We start from the raw sequence: 14,410 nt of genomic DNA, 5'->3' as shown, positions 1-14,410 counted from the left end.
CATTTCATCTACATTGCATCGCTCTCAAGCTTTATTTATTATTTAACTGGTTCCAGCCAGTATCCACTCCGTGCCAACACCTGTCTGGTTCTAACCAGTACCCACAGCAGCATTTTATCTACAGCAGTCCAGCTTTCCCTGGAACACCAGCTGGTACGACCCTGGGCTTTCCTCATTGCTACAGTTGAGCCTGGTAAGGACTTTCCAACTTGCAGATAATAAGAACTGTCTCATACCACCAGAGCTCTGTGGCCCCTGCCACCCTGTAGTACCCAGGAACTGTATTATTATTTCTCTGCTGATTTTTATGTTACTTTTTACTGCTACTGTGATGCATGGAGTTTGTCATAAATAAATATCATTGACTTTTACTCAAGTTGTCGTGGTCACGCCTTCGGGCGGTTTCTCTTCATGTTACTTACATGTCCAGGGGTCTGATACAACCTCCCAGGTTCCGGTACATCTCAGCCCCTACAACTGAGGCTGCCTTCCGTCAGCTCAGGCCCTCAGTTGTGACAGTAAGCACTGACCAAATGAATCCAGCCGGAGACCAGGATCAAGCGGCCAGGCCGATGCAAGAACTGGCAGCCCGACTTGAACATCAGGAGGCTGCACAGGGCCACATCATCCGCTGTCTCCAGGATCTCTCTACTCGGCTGGATGGGATTCAGACAACTCTCCGTGGATCAGGCGCATCTGGGGCGTCAACCACAGTGACTCCAACTATAACCCCACCCACCTTACCCGTTTTTGCTCCACGTCTTCATCTTCCAACGCCAGCAAAATTTGACGGATCTCCAAGATTCTGCAGGGGATTTCTCAACCAGTGTGAGATTCAGTTTGAGCTACAACCTGGCAATTTTCCCAGTGACCGTACAAAAATTGCCTACATCATCTCACTTCTCAGTGGCTCAGCCCTTGACTGGGCATCACCGTTATGGGAGAGGTCCGACACCCTGCTATCTTCTTACACTGCATTCGTGTCAACATTCAGGCGCATCTTCGACGAGCCAGGCCGGGTAACTTCAGCTTCGTCTGAGATTCTCCGTTTACGCCAGGGATCACATACTGTAGGACAATATCTTATACAGTTCCAGATCCTGGCATCTGAACTGGCATGGAACGACGAGGCCCTGTATGCTGCATTCTGGCATGGTTTATCCGAGCGTATTAAAGATGAGTTAGCTACCAGAGACTTACCCTCCAAGTTAGATGAGCTAATCTCACTTTGTACAAAAGTTGACTTACGTTTCAGAGAGAGAGCAACTGAGCGTGGAAGATCATCTGCTCCAAAATCTTCTGCTCCTCCTCCTCGCCAACTGTCACCAACTAAAGATGAACCCATGCAAATTGGCCGTTCCCGGTTAACTCCTGCTGAGCGCCGAAGACGTCTCTCCGAGTCTCTCTGTCTTTATTGTGCAGCTCCGTCTCACACCATTAATGCCTGTCCCAAACGTCCGGGACTCCAAGTCCTAGCTCGTCAAGGAGAGGGCCGGCTAGGAGTAATGATCTCCTCTCCATCTCCTCAAGATTGTAATCTCCCAGTCTCGCTTCAAGTTGCTCAACGTTATCAGAACGTCATTGCCCTCCTGGATTCCGGAGCAGCTGGGAACTTTATTACCGAAGCCTATGTTAAACGGTGGTCCCTACCCACCGAGAGACTTCCTTCCTCCTTTTCCTTAACTGCCGTGGATGGCAGTAAAATTTTTGATACAGTTATTGCTCTAAGGACTCTACCAGTTCGTCTGAGAGTGGGAGTTCTTCATTCCGAACTTATTTCACTTTTAGTGATTCCAAGAGCCACACATCCTGTGGTCCTGGGCCTTCCATGGCTCCGTCTTCACAATCCTACAATTGATTGGACGACTACGCAAATCCTGGCATGGGGTCCCTCCTGTGCTGAGACATTTTTGTTTAAAGTGTTGCCTGTCTGTTCTTCCTCCCCCAGGTCGTCTGATGTTTCACCTCCTCCATATCAAGATTTCACGGATGTGTTCAGTAAAGCTTCTGCTGATATCCTTCCTCCTCATAGAGAATGGGACTGCCCGATTGATCTCGTTCCAGGGAAGGTTCCACCTCGAGGCCGAACTTATCCGTTGTCTCTGCCCGAGACGCATTCTATGGAGGAATACATTAAAGAGAACCTAGCAAAGGGGTTCATTCGACCTTCTTCTTCTCCAGCCGGCGCAGGCTTCTTTTATGTAAAAAAGAAAGATGGTGGTCTGCGGCCGTGCATCGACTACAGAGGTTTGAACGACATTACCATTAAGAACCGCTATCCTTTACCCCTGATTACTGAGCTCTTTGACAGAGTTAGCGGAGCTACCATCTTTACAAAGCTGGACTTGAGAGGTGCATACAATCTCATCCGGATCTGTGAGGGTGACGAGTGGAAGACCGCATTTAACACCCGTGACGGACATTATGAGTACCTCGTCATGCCCTTCGGATTGAGCAATGCTCCAGCTGTCTTCCAGCATTTCGTCAATGAGATCTTCAGAGACATTCTATACCGTCATGTCGTGGTCTATCTAGACGATATCCTCATTTTTGCCAACAATTTAGAGGAACATCGTTTTTGGGTAAAGGAGGTTCTGTCCCGTCTCCGTGTCAATCATCTCTATTGCAAATTAGAGAAATGCGTCTTTGAAGTCAAGTCCATTCCGTTTCTAGGGTACATTGTGTCCGGTTCCGGACTAGAGATGGATCCTGAGAAACTACAAGCAATCCAGAATTGGCCGGTACCCTTAACCCTCAAAGGGGTCCAGAGGTTCTTAGGGTTCGCCAATTATTACCGAAAGTTTATACGAGACTTTTCCACCATTGTGGCGCCTATTACTGCTTTCACCAAGAAGGGTGCTAACCCGTCCAAGTGGTCTGAAGAAGCCATGCAAGCTTTTCATCTTTTAAAACAGAGGTTCATCTCTGCGCCTGTCCTGAAACAGCCTGACATCGACTCTCCTTTCATCCTAGAGGTGGATGCCTCCTCCGTTGGAGTAGGAGCGGTGTTATCTCAGAGGGCTAAAGATGGCCATTTACATCCTTGCAGTTTCTTCTCACGGAAGTTCTCCCCAGCGGAGCGCAACTATGCCATTGGCAACCAGGAGTTGCTAGCCATCAAGCTCGCTCTAGAGGAGTGGAGATATCTGTTGGAGGGAGCTTCTCATTCAATCACCATCCTTACAGACCACAAGAACCTTCTATATCTGAAAGGCGCACAATGTCTCAACCCTCGTCAGGCCAGATGGGCACTTTTCTTTTCCAGGTTCGACTTTAAACTCCAGTTCTGTCCGGGCTCTCAGAATCGCAAGGCCGATGCCCTTTCCCGCTCATGGGAGCAAGAAAATGAGTCAGAGTCTTCAGACAAGCATCCTATTATAAATCCGTTGGCATTCTCCACGGTAGGGATGGACTCTACGCCCCCATCAGGGAAAAGTTTTGTGAAGCCGACACTAAGGAAGAAGCTCATGCATTGGGCCCATGCTTCCCGCTTTGCCGGACATACAGGTATCCAAAAAACCCTGGAGTTTATCTCTAGGTCTTATTGGTGGCCAACTCTGAAAAAGGACATTTTGGAGTTTATTGCATCTTGCCCAAAGTGTGCTCAACATAAAGTATCCCGCCAGTCGCCTGCGGGGCAACTGGTTCCACTATCTGTTCCCCGTCGACCATGGACCCATTTGTCGATGGATTTTATTACAGATTTGCCCATGTGCAACAAGTTTAATACCATCTGGGTGGTAGTTGACCGGTTCACCAAGATGGCACACTTCATTCCTCTCACCGGTCTTCCGTCAGCTTCCAAGTTGGCTCAAGTATTCATACAAGAGATCTTTCGACTCCACGGTCTTCCAGAAGAAATTATCTCAGATCGAGGAGTTCAATTCACAGCCAAATTCTGGCGAAGTTTATGTCAAGCCCTCCAAGTCAAGCTAAAGTTTTCCACGGCTTACCATCCTCAGACCAATGGTCAAACTGAGAGGGTGAATCAGGACTTGGAGTCCTTCCTCCGCATCTATGTGTCCTCCTCTCAAGATGACTGGGTTCAATTACTTCCCTGGGCCGAGTTCTGTCATAACAACCAGTATCATTCTTCATCTTCTTCAACACCATTCTTCACCAACTTTGGATTCCACCCTAAAGTCCCTGAGTTCCAACCGCTTCCAGCAACTTCTGTTCCCGCAGTGGATATCACCTTGCATCAGTTTGCCAATATCTGGAAGAGCGTACGATCAGCTCTGCTCAAGGCATCGTTCAGGTACAAGAAGTTTGCGGATAAGAAGCGTCGAGCAGTTCCTGCTCTCAAGGTGGGTGATCGGGTATGGTTATCCACGAAGAATTTGAGGTTAAGAGTTCCCAGTATGAAGTTTGCACCTCGCTACATCGGTCCTTTTAAAATTGATCAAGTCATCAATCCTGTTGCTTACAGACTCCAGTTGCCTCCCTTCTTAAAGATACCCAGGACATTCCATGTTTCCCTGTTGAAACCGCTAATCTTGAATCGGTTTCATTCCTCACTTCCTCCAACTCCGAAAGTCCAAACTCAACGAGGCGTTGAGTATGAAGTGGCCAAGATCCTGGACTCACGTCACCGTTACGGTCAACTACAGTATCTTATTGACTGGAAGGGTTACGGCCCTGAGGAACGTTCATGGACCAATGCTTCTGATGTCCATGCTCCTGCCTTGGTCCGGAGATTCCATTCCAAGTTTCCTCAAAAGCCAAAGAAGTGTCCTGGGGCCACTCCTAAAGGGGGGGGGGGTGCTGTCACGATCCGGGTATCTGGACGCCATTTCTTGCCCATCAGATGCCTCCTAAGGCTGGCTCAGCGCTCCAGGACCGGATCCCATCTGTTATCCTAATGTTCACATTCCTGCATCCTCTCCTGTCTCTCTGAGACGCTGTCACAGTAACGCCTTATTACATCTGGCATGGCGTCTCCCGCGGCCTCCGCCGCCGCCCCTGAGCTTCTGCATGCAGAGTGTCAGAGTGGCGATTACGTCAGCCGCGGCCTCCGCTGTGTCCGCGTGGTTGGATGTGCACTTGTCAGCCTGGCGTCTCCTGTCTCCAGTGGCCGGCGCCGCCATTACTGTTTTCATTACCACATGGATTACAAACCAAACTTCCCTCCAAGTGTCTGCATGGGCGCAGCCATCTTGGATTCTGTCAGCTGATCATTTCCTCCAATCTGTTGTCAGTATTGTTAATCTGCATAATTGCCTAGCCAATCCCTTCCTTGCTGCAGGTATAAATACACTGTGCCTGAGCAAGGAAGGCGTCAGTGCTTTGGTTGTCAAACCTAGTTCCAGTTTGTCTCTCTTCTGTGAATGTCTTCCAGGTTCCAGCTCCTGTCTCCAGACTTCTGCTATAGAGACCCGCACCAGCATTCCATCTGCGGTGTAGCCTGACTCTCCGATCCATTCTGGACTCACCCGTTTCCAGCTACAACATCACCTGCTTCCAGCTCAGCTTCCAGCAGTGTACAGCTTCTCTTAAAGGGCCGGTGTCCTTTCTGCAGTTTACCACTCTCCACCGGTATTATTATTTCTCCGCTCTCAAATTCTACATTTCATCTACATTGCATCGCTCTCAAGCTTTATTTATTATTTAACTGGTTCCAGCCAGTATCCACTCCGTGCCAACACCTGTCTGGTTCTAACCAGTACCCACAGCAGCATTTTATCTACAGCAGTCCAGCTTTCCCTGGAACACCAGCTGGTACGACCCTGGGCTTTCCTCATTGCTACAGTTGAGCCTGGTAAGGACTTTCCAACTTGCAGATAATAAGAACTGTCTCATACCACCAGAGCTCTGTGGCCCCTGCCACCCTGTAGTACCCAGGAACTGTATTATTATTTCTCTGCTGATTTTTATGTTACTTTTTACTGCTACTGTGATGCATGGAGTTTGTCATAAATAAATATCATTGACTTTTTTACTCAAGTTGTCGTGGTCACGCCTTCGGGCGGTTTCTCTTCATGTTACTTACATGTCCAGGGGTCTGATACAACCTCCCAGGTTCCGGTACATCTCAGCCCCTACAACTGAGGCTGCCTTCCGTCAGCTCAGGCCCTTAGTTGTGACACTCCAATTGCCGTTGATGTGTCTGATACCACAGAACTGCTTCTTCGCACTGCAGTTGCTTTGGTGAAAGACATCTCCAGATATCATTATTTTCTGGTACACATCCCTTTTCCCTTCCACAAGGATATTTCCTGTTATAAACAAGACTGGTACAATTGTATTAGATTTTTCATAGGTTTAACATTTCTCTATTAAACAATATTTTCTTCTGTCCCAACAGGATACTTTCTATGTTTCTCATAGGGGTCCATTGTCAAGTGAGATTGAATTAATGTCTTTATTGTGTTTTGTGACTGTATAGTTTTCCTTGAAATATCATAGTTCTGTGTAGGATGACTAGGTGTCATCTCATTCTCTTTTGTCCTTCTTAAAACAGACTTTCTTTTAGTCTAAACTTTTCCAATCACCTCTCTCTATACGGTCCATCTATTATCATCCTACATACTTTTCCTTTCTTCACTTGCATATCTTTTCTAAAAATAAAAACGCACTGGAATATGTGCCATACAGCTATTGATAGTAACGATATCTTTGCCTATAACAAATATGTCCTACTCTCTCCCACAACCTTGTCACAAAACAAAAACTGTGTGTTATATGGGCAAATAACCCTTGGGAACCTAGAGGATCATAAAATAAAATAAAAAACCATGTATGTGACTTCTGTGTGCATAAGCAGTAGCCAAAAGAAAAGAATAAGTTTAAAAAAAATTCACCACATGTATTTGGTAATAAAAAATATAACCAGGGTTGAATGTGTAGAGAAAAAAAAATATTTCATCATCGTCCAAACTACATGTGCTTAAACACTGGAAATAAATAGTAATGTTAATATCAAGTCTAAAATTCATAATAACGGGAATCATAAACTGCTTTTGATCATATATACATATACATACATGCCCATACATGTGCTTGTAGGAAAAATAATCTTTCAAAGAGTCAAATTTAATACTGTACTGTAAAACGCTGCACAAACAAAACAAAACAAAACAAAACATTTAACTTGCATATAAAGTTATGACAAATATGTTTCTGAAATAAGTTTTTTTAAGTATGTGTTCAAAGAATCAAATAGCTCTCAGTCAATGTCTGAAGGGAAGATGTCTGTAAGTAATATGATCTGTTTTTTTCTTTACCTTCAATAGTCCCTATTTGTAATCCTACCCAAAATGCCACATCTGTTCCTACAAAATCGTATGGCCTCCAACAGTAGTACGTGCTACTTAAGCTTACAATATATACTTACTCTATATGCAGTTTCTCAGGAGCTTCACTAGGTCATCCGTGACTTAAAGCATGAGAAAAAATATTAATCTCAGAGGTACCTCTCCATTGCTGCATAATTTATAGAAACTTCTAGTATCTCAGTTAATAACAAAATACATTATTAATGAGTAAAATCTGAGGAGAATATCTAAAAGCATAATACTATCTCACTCTCACTCAAAAAAGTCCGTATTTCGGAATATTCCGTATTTCGGAATATTTGGATATGGGATACTCAACCTGTATATGCATAGGGGTCTGGGACTCAGGGTCAACAACAAAAAGGTCGACACACCTTAGGTCGATGCCAATTGGTCGACACACCTTAGGTCGGCATGGACAAAAGGTCGACAGGAACAAGGTCGACATGGAAAAAGGTCAACATGAGTTTTTTATGTTTTTTTGGTGTTGTATTCTTTGTAGAGTGACCGGGAACCCCAATTAGTGCACCGCGTCCCCTCGCATGGCTCGCTTCGCTCGCCATGCTTCGGACATGGTGCCTTCGCTCCGCTACAGCTTTGCTCGGCACAGATTACCGTTCCAATCGTAGTCCACGTGGATCGTTAAGTATGAAAAGGTTAAAAAAAAGAAAAAAATCGTGAAAAACTCATGTCGACCTTTTCCATGTCGACCTTCTTCCTGTCGACCTTTTGTCCATGCCGACCCTTTGTCCATGTCGACCTAAGGTGTGTCGACCAATTGGCATCGACCTAAGGTGTGTCGATCTTTTTGTTGTCGACCTGGAGTACGGATACCTATGCATAGTACTATACCACTGTCTCCAACTACATAACAGCTGAGAACTCTTTTCTAAACCAAAACTAAAGTACACATTGCTTGTATGTAAAACAACTTATAGGAATATATAAATCTACGCATAAATCTACGTATAAATCTACGTACTGTAAGTATGGGTGATCACACATTAATATAATTTGCAGTAGCATGTTCTATTTAGTTAAACTTACTGTTTTCAAATTATTTTGAAGATCTTATAAGACATTCAGGAATGAAGTGACAGTTACTTCCCTAATGTAACTTTTATTTACTGCCATATTATCCATTTTTTGCAGTCATAAGCATTTACATCCATATGTATGTAAATATTACAGTATGCTCTTTCCCGTAGAAGCAGCTATGTATCTATACATAATGTTCCTTTTTTTTCCTCTGAGCAACATTAGAAACTATCAGCTCATAAATAAAGGGGCAGCAAAACTGCAGTTCACATTACATGACAACATTGCTGTTTTCCTGTATATACAGTGGTGTGCATGTAATATGATGATTGTGACAGAGGATCAGACATTTCTCTCTGATAAATCAATGCATGTACAAAGTCTGTTTTCTTCTAGGGGCATTATGTTGCCAAGACCTACAGCATTATTATCTCTTACATATACGGTGATGTTTCAAGAGGGGTAGTGAAAGTAAGTTTAGGTTGAGGAAGCAGAGAAAATTCAAGAGAAGAAACAGAGGAAGATTGTGAAGTAGCAGATATCATTTATATAAGCTCTTTTACTCTATATTTAATTTGTTTGTCAGGCTGTAAGAGCAAAGAGACTTGCTGTTCCGCGGCAGGGCTATGTGCCTTTGGACGTAGGAGTGAGTGACTGTGGGGCTGCTCCTGCTATTTCATGGGAGAAAGGACTATGTATCGGTGGGATTGCCTGTGCTATAGCATGTGGGACTATGTTATGGTGAATTATGTGTTGGCAGAAAAGTGCATCTTCCTCAATATGGGAGAAGTCATTCGTGTATCTAGCATTGAATTTGCTGTTATGCACACCAGTGCCTGCAGGAAAGTACTGGTGTCAGAACTGTTATGCACTCCAGTGTCTGCAGGAATGTACTGGTGTTTGAACTGTTATGCAAAACAGATGGACTCACAGACAAACTGGGGGATATGACATAACGTACACAGAAGGTGATAGGGTAACAAAATACACACAAAGTGAACAGAGAAGCCCAGAGGCTAAGGAACTGGGTATCTCCCTTGTATTAGAACTGCTCAGATGGAAAAGCAAGATGTTGTGTTTTAATACGTAGAGAACCCGAAATGCTGTTGCTAAGGGCAACAGCAAAACCCTAAAGGGTTACCAACGGGTGTGGCAGTAAACTCCTTGGTCAGAGATGGAATGATAGACACAAGGAGAATCTCCACAATCCTAATTCTCACTTGCAGTGCACAGGTTTTAGCTTACTGCCACTAAACTGACCCCTGACACCTAGCACAGTGAGACAGGATTAGACAGGCAAGTCTTAGAATACAGCCGCAAACTTGCTAAGTTCACAGAGTAGTAACAGAACCCCAGCAAGCTAAACGACTGACTCCAGTCTTACTGCTAGGTCTGGATTGGCAGAGTGTAATACCAAATCCCCAGGCCTATTTGCAGTAAGCAACAAACAAATACAAAGCTACACAGTACTGGCTAACTTTCATGAACTGACTAACCAACAAAGATTCAGCAGCATCTGCTTACCATGAAAAGAGGCCTTATAAAGCAGGTGCTGTCCACGCCCCACTCAGACCTCACAGACTGTGAGCACAAAAACCAGCACCGGATCCCCTGCCGTGCACAGAGCCTATAACCACTGCACAGCAAAAGACCCGAACCGGAGTATCAGCTGCGCTCAGGTTACTCCACTAGCACTTGTCTCCCGGTTGCCATGACGACGTGGCAGCACAGGGCAGGAGACCCTAACAGTACCCCCCCTCTGACGAGGGGTCAAAGAACCCCTACCACCGGGTTTATCGGGTAACTGCGAGAAGAAAGAGCGTATCAGTCTGGGGGCATGAAGATCTCAACTGCGCACCCACGACCGCTCCTCCGGGCCATACCCCTTCCAGTGCACCAAAAATGACAGCCGACCCCGAACCACCTTGGAGTCAAGAATCCTTTCAACAACAAACTCCCTCTGGCCACGTATCAGAAGAGGGGAAGGTCTTCCACTGGAAGAAGGATTACTAATCGCCCGTTTTAAAAGGGAACAATGAAATGTTTTATTGATTCCCAAAGAACGGGGCAGATCTAACTGAAATGCCACCGGATTGATAACCCTGGTGATCTTATAAGGGCCGATGAACCGGGGCCCTAACTTATGAGTGTTATGAACCACAGGTAGTGGTTCATTCCTATTTTATGTTTATTTAGTTGTCTTGCATGCCAGGATTTCCCATTGCTCTGTTTTGGATTACTCTTGTCTGCTGCCGCTGGTGAGTCTGTGTAATTGCAGCTTGTTCCCATGTGTTCAGCCTCATCTGGCTGCTGATTGCATCTTGTCAGCTTAGTCGTGCAGCAGGCCAGCTGCAAGAGATAATTAATTAGGCCTCTCTGATATATGCTGGCTCACTGCAGTTAGCAGATGCTGATGATATTCCTTGGTTTGCAGTCTGCTTTAAGTTTGAGCTGGTTCCTGTCAGTCCCTGTGTGGATTCCTGTGTCAGTCCCTGTGTGGATTCCTGTGTCAGTCCCTGTGTTGATTCCTGTGTCAGTCCCTGTGTCTGATCCCGTGTCCTACCCTGAGTTCCAGTGGATTCTGCCTGTCCTCCAGTTCTGAAAGTCGGTGTCGGCAGCTTCCTGTTTGCCTATGTCAGTTGCAGAAAGTATCCAGTCCTGCTCAAGCCGGTTGTTCCTGTCCTCAGTGGTCCTGTACTCAGAGATTTGTCATCTTTTCCTGGAGTCAGACTGAGCACCTTTAACATCCTGTGGTGTTCGTGAGTCACGGCGCAGCCGTGTGTTGCGGCTTGTCCGCTTACTGTTTATTATTTAGTATATTTGTGTCCTGGAGCTTTTGCGGAGGATTCCGCTCTCCCTGATCCACTCTGGTATCCAGCGGTGCTGGATAGGAGTAACGGATCAGTGGATCTTTGGTTGTCCTTTTCCCTGGCGGCTAGTCCGCACATACCTTTTTGATTTAGTTAGTTAGCTTGTAACCCCTGGCCTGGTTGCTTAGTCAGAGGGCCCCTTGTTATCACCCTGTCTCGGATTTCCCTTTGTCTCCCATTAAGACCTGAGGGGGCATCGGGGTTGGGCAGACATAATCCGCCCTTCGAACGCGGCTGCCATGGGCTCAAGCAACCATAGTCTCGCAGGGGATTTCTGATAACACGGGCGAGACAACGGAGTTAGGGCGCCAGGGGTTACTAGGCTTTCCTGCTCCCACAACCAGCATATCTTCCCAGTACTCTGACCTCAGCCATACGATCTCCTCTGGTCTGGAGTACGGGAATCATAACATTATCATCAGCCATACCACAAAAAAGAAATAAAACTTTTTTTTTTCTTTTTTGGCCCAGTCCAGTGTCTAGTCTAGAATCCAGTCCGGTGTTTAGAATCCAATCCAGTCCGGTGTTTAGAATCCAATCCAGTCCGGTGTTTAGAATCCAATCCAGTGTTTAGAATCCAGTCCGGTGTTTAGAATCCAGTCCGGTGTTTAAAAAAAAAAAAAAAAAAAAGTCTTGTTTTGTTTAGCAAAATTTAGTCTTGCCTTGTCTTGTCTTGCCTTGCCTTGCCTTGTCTTGCCTTGCCTTGCCTTGTCTTGCCTTGTCTTGTCTTGTCTAGTTTTAAATCCTCCTATGTCTACTATGCAAGCCCTGCAGGCATCTCTCGCAGCCCTGAACTCTGTATTCAGTGCTTTGAGACCAGAGCGACTAGAAGTTTTGCAGCAATCCCTAAAGCAACTGCAAAACCTTCTGACTAAAATCTTGCTTATTTTGCCAGAAGTCGTTGAGAGTACATCTATCTCTAAAGAGACTCTTGTTCACAGTATGGTGACAAGAGAATCCTCTGGTTTAATTGAAGAGAAAAAATTTAAAAGTTTTCTGCGGCCCAGGCTCTCAGAAGAGGAGCGTCTGCGTCGCAGAAACTTAAACTTATGCCTATATTGTGGGGGTTTAGGCCATTATCTGCAGACCTGTGAGTTGCGCAAGCCAAAGTGTGGTGACGAGTCTTGCCCTCTGGCCAAGTTGAGTCATGATACAAGACCTACTCCTGTCTCTACTGTGGCAGAGGTACTTGTCACACAACCCACACAAAAAAAGCTCTCTGTCCTATAATTGGGGTCCTTGGGCAAGGGAGCCCCATTATAGATTCAGGAATCAAAAGAGAATGTTTCTCTCCTCTCTTGAGGTTCCTGTGGAAGCGGAGTTGCAAGTTCCTGGAGTGGTGCCCGTAGCCCAGGGTCCTGGAGTGGTGCCCGTAGCCCAGGGTCCTGGAGTGGTGCCCGTAGCCCAGGGTCCTGGAGTGGTGCCCGTAGCCCAGGGTCCTGGAGTGGTGCCCGTAGCCCAGGGTCCTGGAGTGGTGCCCGTAGCCCAGGGTCCTGGAGTGGTGCCCGTAGCCCAGGGTCCTGGAGTGGTGCCCGATGCCCAGAGTGCTGGAGCGGTACCCGATGCCCAGAGTGCTGGAGCGGTACCCGATGCCCAGAGTGCTGGAGCGGTACCCGATGCCCAGAGTGCTGGAGCGGTACCCGATGCCCAAGCTTATAGAGGGACATCAAATATTGTAGCTCAGGTTTCCATACCAGAAGGGGTCTCAGAAGCTGTTACCCCAGGTAGGGACTTGAGGAGCGCAACCTCAGAAAGGGTATCTAAAACCATAGTTCTTGAAGGGAACTCGAGAAGCAAAACCCCAGAAGGGATCTTTGAAGTAATATCCCCAAGTGGGGTCTCGAGAGACGCAGCCCCAAAGAAGGGTCTAGAAGTCGCTTCCCCAGGAAAGAACTTAAGAAGCATAGCATTAGTGGAGGATCTGAACGTTATTGCTTCAGCAAAAGTCCCGGAAGTCATAGTCCCGGGAGAACTTTTGATTATTATCGACTCAGAGAGGGAGGCCGATGGCCCGATCCCAGTCAGGGAGGCCAACGACCCGGTCCCAGTAAAAGAATCCGAGGTGCTGGCCCCAGCGGGGTTCCCGGAGGCCACTGCCCCAGCGGGGTTCCCGGAGGCCACTGCCCCAGCGGGGTTCCCGGAGGCCACTGCCCCAGCGGGGTTCCCGGAGGCCACTGCCCCAGCGGGGTTCCCGGAGGCCACTGCCCCGGGTGGGGTTCAGAAAGTCACTGCCCCGGGTGGGATTCAGAAAGTCACTGCCCCGGGTGGGGTTCAGAAAGTCACTGCCCCGGGTGGGGTTCAGAAAGTCACTGCCCCGGGTGGGGTTCAGAAAGTCACTGCCCTGGGTGGGGTTCAGAAAGTCACTGCCCCGGGTGGGGTTCAGAAAGTCACTGCCCCGGGTGGGGTTCAGAAAGTCACTGCCCCGGGTGGGGTTCAGAAAGTCTCAGCCCCGGGTGGGGTTCAGAGAGTCTCAGCCCCGGGTGGGGTTCAGAGAGTCTCAGCCTCGAGTAAGGTCAATAGTGACCAGGTCCTAGCAAAGCACTCCAGTCAGTCAGATGAGAAGGAAACAGATCCTGACTCTGATATCTCAACATCCATAATCTTTGATGGGGACTTAGCCCAATTTCTGGCGCTTTACAAACACTATTACATTATTATGTTGTCTAGACCATTTCTGGGCATCACTCCAGAGAACCTTGTGCTCTATCTTATTTATTCTTTTAGAGGAGAGCCTTTTGAGTGGGCGACCAGCCTAATGAAAGCTGAAGATCCCATTCTTCAGGATCCCCCAGCATTCAGTGATGCAATTATTAAAAGATATGGTTCCAAAGAAATTGGTTCAGGTTCCTCTAAGTCACCCGTCTTGTCTGCTGAGAGTCCACAAAATACTGTAAACTCGGCACAGGAGTCTCAGCCCGTTGTTGTGACTGCAGGATGTGCTTTTCTGACTACTTCTTCTAATAATAGTACTTTACCAGAAAGTTCAGCTCCCAAGGGTAAGAGACCTGTCTCTGATTTGAACGCAGCCTTGCTGGGTGGTACCATCAGTTCAGACAATGTTTGGGGAATTACCTTGGTCAGACCTAAAGAGCTTTGTAAAAAGAAGAAGAAGAAAAAGAAATAATTTTTTGACTCTTGCCTTGATAAAAAAAAAAAAAAAAAAAAAAAAAGATTTTTTTTCCCTTGTCTTGTGTCCAGTGGCCACCATCAAGGGGAGGGCACTGTTAC

Source organism: Pseudophryne corroboree, chromosome 6 (genome assembly GCF_028390025.1).
Source record: "Pseudophryne corroboree isolate aPseCor3 chromosome 6, aPseCor3.hap2, whole genome shotgun sequence".
In the NCBI taxonomy this organism is placed as follows: Eukaryota; Metazoa; Chordata; class Amphibia; order Anura; family Myobatrachidae; genus Pseudophryne; species Pseudophryne corroboree.
This window is presented reverse-complemented; position numbering follows the sequence as displayed.